The sequence below is a fragment of the Schistocerca americana genome, chromosome 9 (genome assembly GCF_021461395.2).
Source record: "Schistocerca americana isolate TAMUIC-IGC-003095 chromosome 9, iqSchAmer2.1, whole genome shotgun sequence".
NCBI lineage: Eukaryota > Metazoa > Arthropoda > Insecta > Orthoptera > Acrididae > Schistocerca > Schistocerca americana.
Window position 1 is genome coordinate 185,530,127 of NC_060127.1, and position 17,210 is coordinate 185,547,336.

A 17,210-nucleotide genomic window follows, 5' to 3' on the forward strand; every position below is an offset into this window, starting at 1 on the left:
ATTCTGCTTCACTTTCATTTTTTTTATATCCAATGTCTTCTTCGCAATCGGCCAAGTCGTCCGGGCATTCACCATAAATAATCATATCGTCTCTTTCGTCTGCCATGACAAAAGTGCAAAAGTACTTATAAAAACAAAAAACTGTTGACGTGTGTAACTTATTGTTATCTAAACAAAACAACAACAGGATGAAAAAGATAGTAAAGTGCTGTCACCGGCCGCTGAGCGATACTGTGCACCCGTCCGACACCACTGTGGTGTCGCCGGTCGGCAAAGTGTTGAAGTCAAGTCCCGTCATTTCTAACGTCCAGGGGGCTGCCATGAGTTGCGATGACTTCAGCGTAATTATTGACTTTAAAATAAAAGTATGATTTCTGTTCGTCTCATTGTGTATTTATTTCAGTTACCTTTTTTGTATTACGCTGCAGCTGTTGTTTCTGCGTGTGGTCCAAGTTTCATGGAACTTTGTTACTTGGCAGTTACTTTTGTCCTGAAGTTCTGAACACCAGAGTACATCCTATGTATAAGAATGAAGTTCATTGGGGGAAGTGGCAACAAAACGACTATTCACGTTGGTGTGTAGAATATATGAGTCTGGCGATATACATCTGACTTTCGGAAAAGCATCATCCACACAATTCCGAAGACGGCAAGAGCTGACAAGTGCGAGAATTATCGCACAATCAGCTTAACAGCTCATGCATCGAAGCTGCTTACAAGAATAATATACAGAAGAATGGAAAAGAAAATTGAGAATGCGCTAGGTGACGATCAGTTTGGCTTTGGGAAAAGTAAAGGAACGAGAGAGGCAATTCTGACGTTACGGCTAATAATGGAAGCAAGGCTAAAGAAAAATCAAGACACTTTCATAGGATTTGTCGACCTGGAAAAAGCGTTCGACAATATAAAATGGTGCAAGCTGTTCGAGATTCTGAAAAAAGTAGGGGTAAGCTATAGGGAGAGACGGGTCATATACAATATGTACAACAACCAAGAGGGAATAATAAGAGTGGACGATCAAGAACGAAGTGCTCGTATTAAGAAGGGTGTAAGACAAGGCTGTAGCCTTTCGCCCATACTCTTCAATCTGTACGCCGAGGAAGCAATGATGGAAATAAAAGAAAGGTTCAGGAGTGGAATTAAAATACAAGGTGAAAGGATATCAATGATACGATTCGCTGATGACATTGCTATCCTGAGTGAAAGTGAAGAAGAAGTAAATGATCTGCTGGACGGAATGAACAGTCTAATGAGTACACAGTATGGTTTGAGAGTAAATCGGAGAAAGACGAAGGTAATGAGAAGTAGTAGACATGAGAACAGCGAGAAACTTAACATCAGGATTGATGGTCACGAAGTCAATGAAATTAAGGAATTCTGCTACCTAGGCAGTAAAATAACCAATGACGGACGGAGCAAGGAGGACATCAAAAGCAGACTCGCTATGGCAAAAAAGGCATTTCCGGCCAAGAGAAGTCTACTATTATCAAATACCGGCCTTAATTTGAGGAATAAATTTCTGAGGATGTACGTCTGGAGTACAGCATTGTATGGTAGTGAAACATGGACTGTGGGAAAACCGGAACAGAAGAGAATCGAAGCATTTGAGATGTGGTGCTATAGACGAATGTTGAAAATTAGGTGGACTGATAAGGTAAGGAATGAGGTGGTTCTACGCAGAATCGGAGAGGAAAGGAATATGTGGAAAACACTGATAAGGAGAAGGGACAGGATGATAGGACCTGCTAAGACATGAAGGAATGACTTCCACGGTACTAGAGGGAGCTGTAGAGGGCAAAAACTGTAGAGGAAGACAGAGATTGGAATATGTCCAGCAAATAATTGAGGACGTAGGTTGCAAGTGCTACTCTGAGATGAACAGGTTAGCACAGGAAAGGAAGTCGTGGCGGGCCGCATCAAACCAGTCAGTAGACTGATGACCAAAAAAAGAATGAAGTGAATGGCAGGGTGTACTTCGCATTGTACCAGGTGTAGGGGTTTGTTGCTGTTCTGATATGGAGGGCGGGCAGAATCAGCTTCGGCTCTCGTGTGGGTGGTGTGGAGGGTGGGTGTGGGGACAGGGAGGGAGTAAGTGACGAGGGAGAAATCAGTCATCTCAAACCAACTAAGATGCCAGTCTCAGTGACTAACTTCATTTCCTAAACAGAGCTCTTGAACAAAAGCTGAGAATCATTTACACGATGAAGCATACACTTATATGTTGGGTAGCACAACAGGTACTGGCGGAAGCGAAACTATGGAGGGAGGGTCGCGAGTCATGCTTCGGTAGCTCAATCGGTAGAGAATTTGCCAGCGAAAGGCAAAGAATTCCGGTTCGAGTCCCGATCAGGGAGGCCATTTTCATCTGCGCATCAATTGCTGAAAGATTACTTTCTCTCTGCCTGGATCTGTGGCTGAACTTCAATGACTCTTTAGCACGTCAGAAACGGTAAAAAACGTTCTATGACCCACAATGACGAAAACAGATAACCAGATTTTATGTACTTACTACGGAATAGGTTGCTTCTCGTCGGTTAAACTTTAATCGTATAATTGAGACATATGCCAACAAAAAAAGGGAGAGGACGTGTTTTGTTATGTCAATTGCCGTATAACACTCATTTACAATGCTCTATTAATATACTTTGTGTAACAATATTCGAGAAACTATTGTCGTCGTCGTCGTTGTTGTTGTTGCTGCTGCTGCAGTCTTTAGTCCGAAAGTAAGTTTCATGTACTTCTTCACGGTGCTGTATCCCATGCAAGCCTCTTCATCTTAGAACAACTACTGCAACCATATGCATTTGAACCTTCTTGCTAGTCTCTTGGTATCCCTCTACAATCTCCTCCCGCTCCACTTCCCTATAACACTATACTGAGGATTCCTTGATCTCTCCAAATGTGGCTCATCAACCGATCCCTTCCTTTATTCAAGTTTTGTTACAAATTTCTTGACTCTCCAATTCTATTCAGCACCTCTACATTAGTTACGTGATCTACCAACTAATCTTCAGTATTCTTATGGATCATCAGATCTCAATAGCTTCTTTTCTCTTCTAGTCTGAACTGTTTATTTATTGCCCAAATACAGAACTCATCTACTACTTTAAGTTTCTTGTTTCCCAATCTAATTCCCTCAGCATTGCCAGATTTAATTCGACTGAATTCCATTTCCTTTCATTTGCCTTTGATAATGTGTCCATTGCGCACTGCACTAACATGTCTTTCGCTGTCTCTGTGACATAATTACAATGTCAGCGGCAAACCTCAAAGTTTTTATTACTTCTCCCTGAGGTTTAATTCCTACTCAAAATTTCTCGTTAGACTCTTTTATTGCTTGCTCAGTGTACACACTGAATGACATCGGGGATGCGCTACAGTCATGTCTCACTCGGTCCTCCACCACTGGATCCCTTTCTTGCCCCTCGACTCTTGTAACTGCCGTCTGGTGTCTATACATCTTATAAATAGCCTTTCGCTCCCTGTATTTTACCCCTGCTACCTTCAGCCATTCTATAAGAGTATTCCAGTCAACACTGTCTAAAGTTTTCTCCGTATCTTCAAATGCTATTAGCCTATCTTCTGGGATAAGTCGGAGGGCAAGAATTGCATCGTGTGCTCCAACACATCTCCGGGACCCGAAAGGATCTCTTCGAGGTCGGCTTCTATCAGTTTTTTATTTCTTTATTTTCCTGTTAATGACACGAATCAGTATTTTGCAACTATGACTCATTAAACTGACAGTTCGCTGATATTCTTGCCTGTCAGCACATGATGTTTTGGAACTGGAATTATTATATTCCTGTTGAAAGTTGAGATATTTGCTTTCTATTGTATGTATCTTGCTCACCAGGTAGGATGAGAAAACATACATGGCTATACCATAATACAGAATGTAGCGTACGCCCCACATTCTATGTCTGTTCGCAGAGTGTTATGGTCAAATGACGTAAGGACTACGGGAAAAAAATATTCTTTATGGTGGCCAAGATTCGGCGAGAAAGAGCGTCCACAAATTTGTTCAAATATTCCGAATAGAGCTGAGATGACTCTGCATCTGCATCACATACACTCTACGGCATCGTGTGCTGCGTGGCGGAGGGTACCCTGTACCACTACTAGTCATTCCCTTCCTGTTCCACTCGCTAACAGAGCGAGGAAAAACTACTGTCTGTCTGCCTCCGTATGAGCGCTTATTTCTCGTATGTCACCTTCGTGGTGCTTACCCGCAAAGTATGTTGGCAGCAGTAGAAACGCTCGGTAGTCAGCTTGAAACACCATTTCTATGTCCCTCGGATAGACCCGTCCTCTCCCTACAGGGATTACCATTTGAGTTCCCGAAGCATCTACGTAATGCTTGTGTGTTTTTAGAACATACTGGTAACGAATCTAGCTTCCCGCCTCTGAATTTCTTCGATGTCATCCTTAAACCGCCAAAGTAGACCATTCGACTTCCTAACACCGACTCACGTGCACGTTCATTTCACGTCGCTCTGCAACGTTACGTCCATATACAGTACCCAGTCGACCTGAGAGCGTCAAGCAGCACACTGCTAATGCTGTATTCGAACATCGCAGGATTGGTTTTCCTAATCATATGCATTAACTTACATTTTTCTACATTCAGAGCTACATTTAGTGATTCTACATTCATCACGTTGTTGTTGTGGTCTTCCGTCCTGAGACTGGTTTGATGCAGCTCTCCATGCTACTCTATCCTGTGCAAGCGCCGTCCGATGTGGCCGAGTGGTTCTAGGCGCTTCAGTCTGGAACCACCTGACCGCTACGTCGCAGGTTCGAATCCTGCCTCGGGCATGGATGTGTCTGATGTCCTTAGGTTAGTTAGGTTTAAGTAGTTCTAAGTTCTAGGGACTGGTGATCTAAGATGTTAAGTCCCTTAGTGCTCACAGCCATTTGAACCATTTTTGAACCTGTGCAAGCTTCTTCATCTCCCAGTACCTTCTGCAACCTACATCCTTATGAATCTGTTTAGTGTATTCATCTCTTGGTCTCCCTCTATGATTTTTACCCTCCAATACTAAATTGGTGATCCCTTGATGCCTCGGAATATGCCCTACCAACCGATCCCTTCTTCTAGTCAAGTTGTGCCACAAACTCCCCCCCCAATTCTATTCAATACCTCCTCGTTAGTTACGTGATGTACCCATCTAATCTTCAGGATTCTCCTGTAGCACCAATTTCGAAAGCTTCTATTCTCTTCTTGTCCAAACTATTTATTGTACATGTTTCACTTCTTTACATGGCTACACTTCATACAAATACTTTCAGAAACGACTTCCTGACACTTAAATCTATACTCGATGATATCAAATTTCTCTTCTTCAGAAACGCTTTCCTTGCCATTGCCAGTCTACATTTTATATCCTCTCTACTTCGACCATCATCAGTTATTTTGCTCCCCAAATAGAAAAACTAATTCATTACTTTAAGTGTCTCATTTCCTAATCTAATTCCCGCAGCGACACCCTATTTAATTCGACTAAATTCCATTGTCCTCGTTTTGGTTCTGTTCATGTTCATCTTACATCCTCCTTTTAAGACACTGTCCATTCCGTTCAGCTGCTCTTCCAGGTCCCTTGCTGTCTCTGAATTACACTGTCATCGACGAACCTCAAAGTTATTACTTCTTCTCCATGGATTTTAATTCCTACTCCAAATTTTTCTTTTGTTTACTTTACTCCTTGCTCAATATACATTCATCACACCAAGTAGAAATTTCGTCTAAGTGATTTTGTACTCTCTTTTCGTACCCCACAACTTCATCAGCAACCAGCCGCAAATGGCTGCTCACCCTGTCCGTCATATAATTTGTGTATACAGAGAACGGGAGCGGTTCCATGACACTTCTGTAGGACACTGAACAACCACCTTTTGCAGTGCAGACAGCTGTGAAACGTGCAGGAAGACAGTCAATAATGTTCTGGAAGGTACCGACAGGCATGGAAAACCATGCCGAGTAACTGGTTTTAAATCCAGGGAGCCTGGTGGCCGGCGGAGTACGATAAATTCACCCTCGTGCTCTTCGAAGCACACACGTACACAGAGCTGTATGACACATTGCGTTGTCCTAGTGGAAAGTGCCATCGTGCCGATAAAGGAGCTAACTGCACGCATGGGTGGACATGGTACACAAGCATAGAGGCATCCTAGTATAGATCCACTGTGTCTTTCACAATTACGGTATCACGCAGAGAATATCTCGACAACATTCCCCAAACCATGGCGCTCCCTCTTCCAGGCTGGACTCTTTGCTTTCTGACGTCTCACGCCGTACACCTAACAGTGGCCATGTGCCAGATGGAGCACAAAATGCTGTTGCCACTGAGGTGCAATACTGGTGTGCAAATTCCAACCTTCGTCGCCGATGAACTGCATTCAGCATGCATGCATGACTCTGGCGCCTGCTGTTGAGGCCCGTACACGACGACATTCGCTGAACAGTTGTCGAGGAGACATCGTTGGTAGCCCCCGGTTTGATTTGGGCGGTCAGATGTTCAACAGTTGCACGCCCGTTCGCCCGTGCACATCTCCACAGCCGTCGTCCACCGCTGTCAGTTGGCTCGGCGCCATTCTGCCCTGCACGGTATACACCGACGGGGAAAAAAAATCGCAACGCCAAGGAGGTGGTGTGCGAGAGCTGACTGGAAGGTAAGGTGGAGGTCTGTTGGATTTTCTGCCTCACTGTGTAAAGACATTGCTTTCCCCGAAAGTCGATAATTTTTTTTTCTTTTGTGCATTACCTTGTCATAGTACTTATGTATCATTTATTTCAACTATTCTTTATTTGTTAATACATCACATTGTTTCTTCATTCATTTTGCTACTGTTTCATATTGTACGAATATGAATGTTCTGATTCTATATGCTTTGTAAATCTTTGGTTAGGCTAGGAGAAGTACTGTGTCAGAGAGAGAATGAACGACTATCGATAGAGAGCGTGCGAGTTATTGTGGTACGCGGGTGATAAAACGTTGCAAAGTTCGGCGTGAAAGACGGTGATACGCGGAGGAACAATTAATTACAAAAATGGTTCAAATGGCTCTCAGCTCTATGGGACTTAACTTCTGAGGTCATCAGTCCCCTAGAACTTAGAACTACTTAAACCTAACTAACCCAAGGACGTCACACACATCCATGCCCGAGGCAGGATTCGAACCTGCGACCGTAGCGTTCTCGCGGTTCCAGACTGTAGCGCCTAGACCGCTCGGCCACCCCTACCGGCCAAATAATTACAGTGCGTCCGCTATGTTAATAGTAGATCGTGCATTATTAAGTGAACAGTAAAACCTGAAAAGTATATCGAGTGTTTGCGGTGACTATTTTAGAAACTGTGTGAATTTGTGACAATTAGCCATGAATCAGACACCATTGTCGTGTGGAGACATTAACTGTGAAAGTGGAAGAAACGAAAATGTTGAGTAAAAGAACAGTGCTGTGATTTGATCAAGAAACATTTATTATATCGTCCAAACTGTCTTAAAGACGACGACGTAAATTGAACTGATGTTTAGCGGACTGTTATAGCGATATAAACACATGTGACTTTTCCTGTGGCAACACGGTGAAAGAACTGTACGAAGTATTGGCATTAACCGGATATATATCTGAAATGCTACAGACGTTGCATAATTCCGACCTACCCGCACCGCGCGATTAATAAACGTTTAATAATAAAACGCCGCGCGCGTAACGACAATGCGCACACTGGAACTATTATTATCGCGCCAGTGCTGCCAGCTGATTCGACTACAACGGAGACGTGGACCACCGCCGTAACTGGAATATTAATGAAACAGGAGGATCCATCATTATCTTCAAGCCTCGAACCAGGATTCACTTCACACATCGTCCTCGCGGACCACCGCTGACGTCATCACACTGCCTGCAGCAACAGTTAAGACATTAAAAGAAAATTATTACGCTCTCTCTCATTTCAAAATTAAAGACCATTGCAGTTAAATTAATTATTTTAAAAATACTGTCACATCATCTCAATTTTGTTTAGTTCCAATAAATATTCTTTCCATAATTTCGTCTTGTTGACAGTGTTGAATCCTGCCAAAGTTCAATTAATAATTTTCTTTCAAAATTCTTCTCAGACATTTTGCTGCTTATTATAATTTTATTTTAATGTTTGTTTGTAACTTCTTTTAAGTTCTTTTGAAGGGAGTGCATATTTTATTTTTGTGTAGTAAAATTAGCTACCATAAAATTACGTATATCACCAGCTGATGCGGTCCGCCATTACTGCTTGAAAATTGCACCTATTTTCTCATCGGCTGTCAGCTTCAAAACAAAATTACATATTTCGTGGGCATCTAGCAGATGTGCGATGTCTATGTAGGCCCCTACAATAATTTGTTTCTACTTTTGCAGGTTTACTGTAATTATATTGACTTTAATTATTCATTTGGCCTCCAGTTCAAATGGCTCTGAGCACTATGCGACTTAACTTCTGAGGTCATCAGTCGCCTAGAACTTAGCACTAATTAAACCTAACTAACCTAAGGACATCACATACATCCATGCCCGAGGCAGGTTTCGAACCATGCGACAGCAGCGGTCGCGCGGTTCCAGAATGAAGCGCCTAGAACCTCTCAGCCACACCGGCCGGCAAAACTTAGTCGTTTCTGAACTGATTCCACCCTTGGTGTATGATGATGCCCTTTTGGACGTTAGATAAAGCGTTCCGTTATCGCACTACGAAGACTGCAATTTTTCTCACGTCCTCCTGCCCCCCCCCCCCCCCCCCCCTTCCAACACGTAATCCTCCACTGCCAGTGCTGCCGTTTGCGTCTGTGAGTGGTTATTGCACGTTAGCGTGGAACAGGGGACTGGTGTCAGTTTTGTGACTGGACAATTTATGCGTGTGGCGAACATTAATAAGGAACAATAGCAGGGCAAGCACTTCCAGAATGACGCCGAGTTGATTATGGAAATGGAACGTGTCCCAGGCAGTCAGTATGCAGATTTCTACAACCACTGTCTCAGCAAATCAATGCGCAGTCGGGAAAAACGTATCTCATTGAACGGTGAATGTACACAAAAATAAATCTATAAAACTGTTGTGCCTGAACACGCTTCTTCAAAACTACTGGACAAATTTTCATGAAGTCTTCGCAGGTAACTTGAGCATACACTGCGGCGCCTTATACGCTTTATTTCATCAAAATGGGATCACGGAAGAAAAGACATCGCAACTGAGTATTTTGCCACAGTAACATTATAAATGCGAAAGTAGTCCGTTTGTTGCGTTTTCACGACTAATCCACTGAATCGATTTCTATATAATTTGGTATTGCTTTGTCCGTGGGATTGACAATAGTGTACTTTACAAAGAGCGTAGCACAAGGTACTTATTGATTTGAAGAATATTACGTGAATTAGAAAAAAAAATATTTAATCTTTGAAAGAGCTATTTACGCTCTGATCTTTGAATTTCATCGCATTCGTGGAAATTCTTTTATTGGTTGATACTGTGCTAAGTGATACGTTTCAAACCAGTGAATACAATACATACACAATTTTGAATGTATTTAATACATACTTCCACACTATTTGTTGCATAATGTACACGTTGCGTAATGTATAGCTACTTCAATAGCAAGTGCTTACACGCATACTACTTAAGGTGACCATATTTTCTAGACTCAAATTCGGGACATTAACATATTTCCTAGGCCAAAATCCGGGACACATTAAAATTTTTGCAAAATAGGCTATATTTATTTATTTATTATATGAGAAGAAGGTTTCAGTTAAATGTAATAAACACAAAATATCAATTAAATTTGTTACAAAGAAAAGCACATTTACATTTTATTAATACCTTCTAAGATGAGTGAGTGTGATCAGGGCAACTGTATTTATCAGTGCTGTGAATTTTCTTTAACAAGTCTGTATTTTTCAACAACATATGAAAAAACTCCATTGAAGTTTCATCATAATTTATTCTACTTACTAACATTGCTTTCATGGTTTCTACAGCCAACTGTTTTGTCACTTGTCCATATACTGTTCATGTGGGAAAATACCCTTTCAGTAGCAGCATTAGTGCCAGGAAGGCAGAGAAGAAACACCACTAGCTTGAGTACATTTGAGAATGGCACATGATTCTGGCTGAAATGGGAAATCATCTCAACCCATCTTCGATCTGGAACAGTGTTGTTAGCAGTCCATTCAATGGTACTGTTTGGAAGGTAAGAGACGAGGTACTGGCAGAAGTAAAGCTGTGAGGACCGGGCGTGAGTCGTGCTTCGGTAGCTCAGATGGTAGAGCACTTGCCCGCGAAAGGCATAGGTCCCGAGTTTGAGTCTCGGTCGGACACACAGTTTTAATCTGCCAGAAAGTTTCAGTCAATTCAATGATTTTCTCAGTGGTTACAAACTGTCTGACACTGACATACTCATCATACATTACATTTTCTGCAAACTGAACGTATGGCACAGATAGAACCGTTTCGACCGCGCGAATGCGTTCGAGCGCGACTTTTTCCCAGTTGCCGTGGTCTCTGACTGCCCATTAGCCGTTCGAGCTGCGGCCAACACGTGTTTGCACAGTAGAAAGAGTTTGGTAACGCTTTCGACAATTTGTCGTTCCCTCTTGTCAAACAATTCTCCACCATAACTAAAACTAATAATAAAGTATACCAATACAGGTGAAATGAATGTCTAATTCTGGACAAATTGGGTCCTGATTGTTTATTTCGGGACAAACAGGTGTCCCGAGTTACCTTTGAAAAAATTCGGGACAGACACACAAAAATCGGGACTGTCCCGAAAAAAAAAAACGGGATCGATGGACAACTTAATCCTACTGCCCGTTCATCTCTGCGTGTTATTGTTATTGCACGTACAGTAGCTTGCTTACTCACCATCGCTCATCGCAACAAAACCATTGATGTACGAGCGCAACCGCGGGTAACAATTAGTATGTGAATAAAGTTACATGGTCGCAAATTGACTTGTCGAGGTGACAGAAGTAAACGGCTTTCGTAATCCAGTAGAACAGCAGTAAAAGTTCAGCTGAGCTTAAAGTCCCCATCCTACGCACCGATCACCGTATATCACATGCCGTCACTCCATAACGCAGCACTCGTTACATAGTGGAAGCACAAAAGTGGTAATACGGGGTGATCAAAAAGTCGGTATAAATTTGAAAACTTAATAAACCACGGAATAATGTAGATAGAGGGGTAAAAATTAACACACATCCACACATCCTTGGAATGACATGGGGTTTTATTAAAAAAAAAAAAAAAAGGTATTGCTAGACGCGTGAAAGATCTCTTGCGCGCGTCGTTTGGCGATGATCGTGTACTCAGCCGCCACTTCCGTCATGCTTGGCCTCCCAGGTCCCCAGACCTCAGTCCGTGCAATTATATTGGCTTTGGGGTTACCTGAAGTCGCAAGTGTATCGTGATCGACCGACATCTCTAGGGATGCTGAAAGACAACATCCGACGCCAATGCCTCACCGTAACTCCGGACATGCTTTACAGTGCTGTTCACTACATTATTCCTCGACTACAGCTATTGTTGAGGGATGATGGTGGACATATTGAGAATTTCCTGTAAAGAACATCATCTTTGTTTTGTCTTACTTTGCTATGCTAATTATTACTATTCTGATGAGATGAAGCGCCATCTGTCGGACATTTTTTGAACTTTTGTATTTTTTTGGTTCTAATAAAACCCCATGTCATTCCAAGCATGTGTGTCAATTTGCACCTCTCTATCTACATTATTCCGTGATTTATTCAGTTTTCAAATTTATACTGACTTTTTGATCACCCGGTATATGGTTCAAATGGCTCTGAGCACTATGGGACTTAACTTGTGAGGTCATCAGTCCCCTAGACTTAGAATTACTTCAACCTAACTAACCTAAGGACATCACACATATGCATGCCCGTGGCAGGATTCGAACCTGCGACCGTAGCGGTCGCGCGGTTCCAGACTGCAGCGTCTAGAACCGCTCGGCCACCCTGGCCGGCCGGTAATAGAGGGCCCAGCCGAGTACGTAACTAGTGTCAATGCGTTCTGAACTTTCTGGTGGGATGTGTGAGCGCGGAAGGCGACATGTTATTCCCCAGCGTGGTGGCGGGAGATAACGCAAGAGTGCCCCGCCTCGCGGCGTGGTGTGTCGCAATGGGAGCTGATAACGCACGCCGCAGTGGATCCGGCGGACCTTGTGCACGTAGCTGCACACTGGGCGGGCACGGAGACGCTGCCGTGCCGAGGCGCACGTCAGCATTCGACGCTAGGCTGAGGACAGGCATCTCAGAATGCAGTCACCTACCGCAAACGGCCACCCCCGTGATGGCAGGCTACATCCCAGAACACTGCGGCAATGTGTTTCGAAACACTTGTTACTTCTTCATCCGGTTTATCACATCCATTGACTGTTATCCCGGGTTTTCTTAGCAACGAACGTTTTGATATTAATAGGGAGGTAAAAAGACGACGCGTTTGACGTATGGTGTTACGTGAAATTTGTTCAAAATTAGATGGGCTGATAATATACACTGAAGACCCAGAGACCCAGAAAATAGTAGATACAGGCGCAGAGGTACATGCCGTTTTCCTTGACTTCCGGATGGCGTCCGACATAGTTCCGCACTGTCGCCTGATAAAGTAAGAGCCTACGGAATATCACACCAGCTGTGTGGCTGGATTGAAGAGCTTTTAGCAAATAGAACACAGCATGTTGTTCTCAATGGAGAGAAGTCTACAGACAAAGTAACCTCTGGCGTGCCACAGGAGAGTGTTATGGGATCATCGCTTTTCACAATGTACATAAATGACCTAGTAGATACTGTCCGAAGTTCCATGCGGCTTTTCGCGGATGATGCTGTAATATACAGAGAAGTTGCAGCATTAGAAAATTGCAGAGAAATGCAGGAAGATCTGCAGCGGATAGGCACTTGGTGCAGGGACTGGCAACTGACCCTTAACATAGACAAATGTAATGTATTGCGAATACATAGAAAGAAGGATCCTTCATTGTATGATTATATGATAGCGGAACAAACACTGGTAGCAGTTACGTCTGTAAAATATCTGGGAGTATGCGTGCGGAACGATTTGAAGTGGAAAGATCATATAAAATTAATTGTTCGTAAGGCGGGTACCAGGTTTAGATTCATTGGGAGAGTCCTTAGAAAATGTAGTCCATCAACAAAGGAGGTGGCTTACAAAACACTCGTTCGACCTATACTTGAGTATTGCTCATCAGTGTGGGATCCGTACCAGATAGGGTTGACGGAGGAGATAGAAAAGAGCCAAAGAAGAGTGGCGCGTTTCGTCACAGGGTTATTTGGTAAGCGTGATAGCGTTTAAGGAGATGTTTAGCAAACTCAAGTGGCAGACTCTGCAAGAGAGGCCCTCTGCATCGCGATGCAGCTTGCTGTCCAGGTTTCGAGAGGGTGCGTTTCTGGATGAGGTATCGAATATATTGCTTCCACCTACTTATACCTCCCGAGGAGATCACTAATGTAAAATTAGAGAGATTCGAGCGCGCACGGAGGCTTTCTGGCAATCGTTCTTCCCGCGAACCATACGCGACTGGAACAGAAAAGGGAGGTAATGACAGTGACACGTAAAGTGCCCTCCGCCACACACCGTTGGGTGGCTTGCGGAGTATAAATGTAGCTGTAGAATCCCTAAGGAAACTGGTATAGGCGTGCGTATTCAAATACAGAGATATGTAAACAGGCAGAATACGGCGCTGCGGTCAGCTACTCCTTTACATGACGATAAGCGTCTCGCGCAGTTGTTAGATCGGTTACTGCAACTACAACGGCAGGTTATAAAGAGTAAAGTGAGTTTGAACGTGGTGTTATAGTCGGCGCACGAGCGGTGGGTCACAGCATCTATGAGGTAGCGATGGAGTGCGGATTTTGCCGTACACGACCATTTTACGACTACCGTTGTAAGTAGGCTGTTTAGGTTTTTATGTTGGTAGCGCCACGTAGCGCTCTGTATGAAAATCACTGACTGCGCTGTGTGCAGTCTGTGGCTGGTTGGACTCATTGTTGGAATATTCGCTTGGGCGCTTGGATAGGTTTGGGCAGCTGGATGTGAACAGCGCGTAGCGTTGCGCAGTTGGAGGTGAGCCGCCAGCAGTGATGGATGTGGAGAGAGAGATGGCGGAGTTTTGAGAGCGGACGATGTGGACGTGTGTCCGTCAGAAAAAGGAGACGTGTTTAATTGGATGTCACAAAATTATTTAATCACTTTTGAAGGCTATTAAGGTAAATACATTGTTTGTTTTCTATCAAAATCTTTCATTAGATAACTATGCCTATCAGCAGTTAGTGCCTTCAGTAGTTAGAATCTTTTATTTATCTGGCAGTATTGGCGCTCGGTGTGTTGCAGTAGTTCGAGTAACGAAGATTTTTGTGAGATAGGTGATTCATGAAAGGTATAGGGTATTGTTAGTCAGGGCCATTCTTTTGTGGAGATTATTGAAAGTCAGATTGCGTTGCGCTAAAAAAAATATTGTGTGTCAGTTTAGTGTTGATCAGAATAAGTAAAGAGAGAACTGTCTGAGTACGTTGAGTTTTGCTTAGATGTTTGAAAATCAAATAACGTAAGGGGTTTCCCAGCACTGTCATTTCTAAATTTTTTAAGGGCACGTTTCATACCGTGAATAGCAGGAATCCGATAAAACATCAAATCTCCGGCATCGCTGCGGCCGGAAATGACGCCTTTCCTGACACTCGCTGGACACGTCCCAATTTACTCTGCAGCACGATACCGCAGGACCGCACTGCGCAGGCCGCACCCTGGGTACGTTAATGAATCGGGGTGAGAGGTTTTGTCTCACCCACCACAGTCGTCCGACAACGCGCCGTCGGATTTTAATTTGCTCTGATCGATACATTGTTTTCCAAGTGAAAAACAATTAAAAACGTGGATATGTCCGAAGTGCCGCCTCCAGATATTTTTCTGAAAAACCAACTGATTTGCATCGAAAATTTGGACACTGCATGTTAACAGATCGTTGGTAATGATCTATTTGTTCACAGTACAGGTCTGCTTTCACAGTCTGTCCAGGGTTCAGCATTTCAAAGTAGACGACGCCGTGAATACTCTACCAGACACACAGAAGCTCGATTTTGGGGTGTAGAATTGGTTCAGCTAGCCGCAGAAGAGAGCCACTGCCTCTTGCGTTTCGTCTCCAGAGCTTAAGGGATAAAATCACCCTTCTCTACTGTCCCGTTGAAGCAGTAAGTTGCCTGGGAGTTGCCTGGAGGTGGATCGGTTAGCATTGTTTGCCTTTACCAAACCGCTGGCAACCTTCTTTCACGATCGACCAAGACTGGTTAACAGTGTTTTACGATTCCTCGATTGCCACACACGAATTTGTTCCTATTTCGTCCTCAACATTTCATTGTCTAACGTTGTTCGTTTTTCTAAGCGATGCGAGTCGGAAAGATCAAAAGAACAGGTTTTGAACTTATAAAACCACCTTCGGCATTTACAAACATCTAATGCACTTGGATAAACATCGCAAATGTTTTTGGTACGAACTATTGCGTTATTACACTTGCAAGACTGAAAAAGCATATGATGCCGAACATATACATTATATACCTCCACTAGCGTCTCGTTCGCCATTTCACCAATCAGGAATAAAATATCTAACTAATATCTTACATCAACAAAGATTATTCAGTGTACTGCTAAATGACAAACGAATATCGACATGCACAGAAGCGACGTTAATTTCCGGTCCCCCTAATAAGAAGCGAGGAGGTTCGCAGAATCGGCGAGTAGAACATATGGAAAACGATGACAAGAGGAAGCGAGGCATTGTAGGACGTGTGTTTAGACATCAGGAAATACGTTGCATGGTACTTGAAGGAGGAGGACAGAGTAAACATTGTAAGGGGAAGAATGATCCTGGAGTACATGGTACAGATAATTGAGGACGTTAGCTTCGAGTGTTAATGTGAGATGAAGCAGTTACTGTGCAAAGTAGGCAAACACAGCGGCTCTCTTTTTAATTATTTCTTTATTAAACAGTGTCTCTGAGAATACCGCGATCCCCGACGTCAAAACACTATAATAGTGTGTTTCACTATTATGGACACAAACGAATCGAGACGAATAGAGGACAACAAGCAAATGATCCTAATAAACAGACGTCCAGAACCCAATCGTTTCTCCTATTTGTACTATCGCGAAAGGGGGAAGAGTGTTCACGGACATGTTACAGGATTTGGAATGGACACCATTAAAACAAAGGCGTTTTTCTCACGTAATTTCAGTCACCAACTTTCTCCTCCGAATGCGAAAATATTTTCTTGATGCCGACCTACACAGGGAGAAACGATCATCGTAATAAAATAAGGGAAATCAGAGCTCGCACGGAAAGATATAGGTGTTCGTTTTCTCCGCGCGCTGAATGTAAGTGTAATAATCGAGAATTATTGTGAAGGTGGTTCGATGAGCCCTCTGCTAGGCACTCAGGTGTGATTTGCAGAGTATCCACGTAGATGTAGATACAACGTATTACAACTAACTACACGAACAGCTTACAAAGCAGTCCCCGATAATCCAAACCGTAGATACGCAACTGACATCAGATGCATTACAGCATGTGTTCCGTACGGGCACCGTTCATGTCAAGACAGACTTCAACAAAAAAAAAAAAAAATAACAAATAAATAAAAAATTCCAAGTCGCAGGACCTGGCAAGGAAATGGCGAGCCACGACCAATACACTTGCCGTCTAAAATTCGCGGCTACGTATTCCAAAACAAAAAATGGCTCTGAGCACTATGAGACTTAATTTCTGAGGTCATCAGTCGCCTAGAACTAATTAAACCTAACTAAACTAAGGACATCACGCACATCCATGCCCGAGGCAGGATTCGAACCTGCGACCGTAGTGGTCGCTCGGCTCGAGACTGTAGCGCCTAGAAACGCTCGGCCACAACGGCCGGCTGTATAGTGCTGTTTGTAATTCCACGCCATTGTCATTGTCATTACTGCCTCCGGCTGTCTAGAGTTTGTCTAATTCCGCTTTTGTTTTACTTCAAGAGTGTGTTTGTGCGCTAACTTTGTAATTTTGTGCAATTTCCCTTTTTGTGACTGTTTCTCCGACACTTTACAACCGTTGTTGGCTGAATAGTCTTTGTAACCAAACGCCAAAATAAAGGTTTAAAAATTAGAGAACAAC